The 4,257-nt window shown below is 40.5% G+C and overlaps 1 non-coding gene across 1 annotated transcript; it reads left to right on the forward strand.

Moving 5' to 3' along the window:
- The first annotated feature begins 2,241 nt into the window (after nucleotides 1-2,241).
- LOC143658199 (U6 spliceosomal RNA) lies at nucleotides 2,242-2,346 on the forward strand. Its single transcript, XR_013163201.1, has one exon. It is a non-coding gene; the product is annotated as a U6 spliceosomal RNA (small nuclear RNA).
- The last annotated feature ends 1,911 nt before the right edge of the window (nucleotides 2,347-4,257 follow it).

A 4,257-nucleotide genomic window follows, 5' to 3' on the forward strand; every position in this document is an offset into this window, starting at 1 on the left:
AGTGTCAGGCCCAGAGTAAACACTCCATAAATGATGGTAATATCTCTTATGGTTAAATCATCTAGGCTCTGCTGCCACTGCTCACACTGTCTCTCTCTCTCTGCACACACACAAACACACACACACACACACACACACACACACACACACACACCCCAGGGCTAGGACTAAGGTGAGGCAAGCAAGGAGCCCAGGATGCAACATTTTAGAAAGTGCTCATTCTCAGGTCCATGCAAGCCTGAGAATGAGTGCCTCCTTAAATTTTGAGGTATAGTTGCATCACTTGTCTTGTCCTAGTGTTGACTCTGGCACACACACACAGCTGCACGCGCACACACACACTCCCTCCCATGCACATCCAATGAGAAAACTGAGGCATGAAAAATTTAAGGTGTCCAGGTCTCATGGCCGGGGGGTGACAAACAGGAGATCCCAAACCAGGGCTTCCTCCTCCCCTCTGTCACGCTCTGTCTTCCTGGACCTGAGTGTGGACATTTAGAAAAAGAGCAATAGCTCCAGATAATCTGGGCACATTCCTACAATCATACTTATCACTTACAGAGGGGAGAGGTGGCGACTTCCTGTGTATACATAAAGCTTTATACCAAAATTCTTCTCCCCTGGCTGTGAACAATGCTGACCTTGCTTTGGAAACTGTCCTCACTTTACTTTGACTTGAATGGATGCTCGGTGAGGGCAGCTGGTAAGGCCCTCCCTTCCTGGCTGCTTAAGACAGGGATGTTCTGATTGGTCAGCACCCGTGCCTCAATGATCATTAAATATTTTAACATCAATCTGTATAAAAAGACAACTCCAGAGCCTCAGAAAGGTCACAAAGTCAAAGTCAGCAGGTGAAGGTGCCTGGGCCTCTTTACGACACTTCTCTATATCCTTGGTTCTTGATTCTCAAACCCACAGCCTCCGCTCCAGTGCTCACTTTACTCCCCATACTGAAGAACCTGTCTGTCCAGCTGACTGCCCTTTAAAGAAGCCTTCACCCACTCTCTCTCCCTGCCTTTCCAGCTCTGCTCAGCCCAGGGCCTGGGAGGTCTCAATCACCTCGCTCCAGGGTGAGCTCTTATCAAGTCAGGAATGGGTTAGAAAATCCAGACCACTAGCTGGTGACATCAGGAACTGGTCTTTCTGCCCTGAGGTCCTCAGATTATAAGCTTCTCTTGACATAATTCATAACTTCCCAGTCACTAGCTAGGTTTCTTCCTTAGTTTCCTGAGAATAAACCCATTACCCGGCCAGGGTTGGGTCCGGTTTTGAACCCTGCACTCCTAGCTCCCTTCCCCCACCAGGCACACACATGGCCCTGGCTCTTGGGAACTTTCTTTCCTAGAAACTAGACCCTGCTTTCAGCTCTGGCTGGGTCTCTTCCAACTGGGTGTTTTGATTTGTGTTCCTCTGATAGCAGACCCTGAGACGAAGACCTGGTGAAGGCAGTTTGTTTGGGAGATGATCTGAGCAAACGTAGTGAGGGAGTGGGCTAAGGAGACAAGATGGGAAGAAAAGTAAGTACAGGGTGAGCTGATAAGGAGGTTATCACTGTGGGCAACTGGAGCGTAATCTTCCCGGGAATGCTCTGCCTAGAACACAGACCTCCAAACTTACCCCACAAGGATCAAGAAGCTGAGCTATTCACCCACCAACTCCCAACTTCCATTGGTTGAGGGTTGATCTTGGGAGAATGAACTCTCCAGCACTTCTGCCCTTCTCAGTGTATGCTGACAAGTAATTTCTGTGGCCAAAGAAAACCCTCAGGCAGAAATAGATGCAGGGGCTGGAGGTAGGAAGGCATCAGTGTATTCAGAAACTGTCAATTGAAGCTGTCAATTGAACTGTCAGTTGATCTCTGTGGTGGGTAGAAGTGATGTGGTTTCAGTACTGGCAGCGTCTTCTTCCATGAACAATCTTTCTGAAACAATAAAGATTTTCCCCAACCTCTTAAGGGTCTTTTCTACCCTGAGCTTTTATGATGCTACATTTCCCCCTTCTACCCTCCCTTCCATCTCCTGGCCCGGGTGAGAAATTGAAAAAAAAAAAGTTAAACACACAGTGGTCTGTGGACTTCCGCCAAGAAGCTTCTCGCTGGGCCTGCAGAGAAAGGGGACTAAGGTGACAGGCTCTGAGGCCCCTCCCACACTTCACTCAGGGCATCTTCACTTTCATAAGTCAGTCTTCTGTCTTAGGCTGGGTTCCTCAGAAGAGACTCTGAGTTAAGAGTTCGTATGGGGTGTTCGCTTCGGCGGCACATATACTAAAATTGGAATGATACAGAGAAGATTAGCATGGCCCCTGCGCAAGGATGACACACAAATTCATGAAGCGTTCCATATTTTTAAATTTTTAAATATTGTAATTCAATCTTACAGAAAATTTGCAAAAATAATATAGAGAACTCTAAGATACCTCTACCTAGATAGTCAAACTTACCAATTTTTAACATTTTGCCACTCTTGTTATATCATTGATCTATTTTTAAACATACATTATATTCCTTTACAACCTAATACTTACATATATATTTCCTAAGAATGAGGGTATTCACTTCCATAACCACATTAAACACAATTATCAAGTTCAAGAAAATTAACATTGCTGTAAAGCATACAGTCTAAATTCCAGTTTTTCCAATTGTCCCAATAAAGTCTTTTGGGCATTTTCTCCTCCATTATTATTTTCAATCCTGGATCATGTATTGCATTTAATTATTATCTCTTTAGTCTCTCTTTTGTGGTAACATATATACAACTTAAACTTTTCTGTCTCAGCCACTCCCAAGCACATAATTCAGTGGTGTTAATCACACAACATTGCACCACCATCCATTACCAAATTTTTTTCATCACCCCAAAGAGAAACCCTATACTCACTATCTATCGATCAACTCCCCATTCCCTGCCCCCACTCTGGTAACCTATGCTCTGCTCTTTGTTACTATGAATGTGCATATGTTCATTATGTCATATAAGTGGAATCACACAATATCAATCATTCTATGTCTGGCTTATTTCACTAAAGCTGGTGTCTTCAAGATTGTAACATGTTTTGAAACATCTTTCCTTTTTATGGTTGAGCAATATTCCATTGTAGGTATATACCACATTTTGTTTATCCATCCATCTGTTGATGGACATTGACTTTTGCAAATAATATTGTTGTGAACATTGATATACAAATATATGTTTGAATCTCTCCTATTGATTCTTTAGATTATATGTGTAAAAGTGGGATTGCTGGGTCATTGGTTGTTCTATGTTCAACAGGTCAAAGAACTACCAAGCTAATTTCTACTTTCTTTGACCCATTAGCTATTTAACAGTATATTGTTTAATTTCCATGTTTGTGAATTTTCCAGTTCTCTCCCTACTGTTGATTTCCAGCTTCATTCCATTGTGGTCAGAGGAAATACATTGTATGATTTTGATCTTTCTAAATTTACTGAGACTTATTTTGACCTAGCTTATGGTCTATCCTGGAGAGTGGTCTATGTGCACTTGATACACAAATGCATACCCTGGTGGTGTTATTCTACAACTGTCTGTTCTGTTAAGTATAGTTGGTTTATAGTATTCTTCATGTCCTTTATTTCCTTATTGATCTTCTCTGTAGATCTTATACCCATTATTGAAAGTGGTGTATTGAATATCATTCTGCTTATGTAGAACTATTTCTCCTTTCATATCTGCCAATGTTTGCTGCTGTTATTTTGGTGCTCTGTTGTTAGGTGCATATATATTTATAATTTTTATAATTTGGGGATGAATTGACTTTATAATTATCAATATATCAATTACATCAACTATATTAATATATAGTGTTCTGCTTGTTGCTTTAAAAGTTTTTTTTTACTTAATTTTTACTAACAATATTTTTTCTGATATTAATATAGCTACCCACTCCCACTTTTGGTAACTGTTTGCATGTAATATATTTTTCTGTCTTTTCATTTTCAGCATACTAGTTTCTTTGAATTTGAGGTAAGACTCTTGTAAATAACATAACCTTGGATCATGCTTTTTTATCCATTTTGCCAATCTCTGAATTATGATTGGAGAGTTTAACCCATTTACATTTAAAGTAATTGCTGATAATCTTCATCTCTTTTGCCTCTTTGTTATTTGGTTTCTATAAGTTTTATACTTTTTTGGCTCTCAATTCTTCCATTATTGCCTTCTTTTGTATTTAGCTGATCTTTTGTAATGAAAATCCCATATGTATATTTTTCAGGTTTTTTTTCATTGTGGTTAC

Source organism: Tamandua tetradactyla, chromosome 15 (assembly GCF_023851605.1).
Source record: "Tamandua tetradactyla isolate mTamTet1 chromosome 15, mTamTet1.pri, whole genome shotgun sequence".
Taxonomy (NCBI): Eukaryota; Metazoa; Chordata; class Mammalia; order Pilosa; family Myrmecophagidae; genus Tamandua; species Tamandua tetradactyla.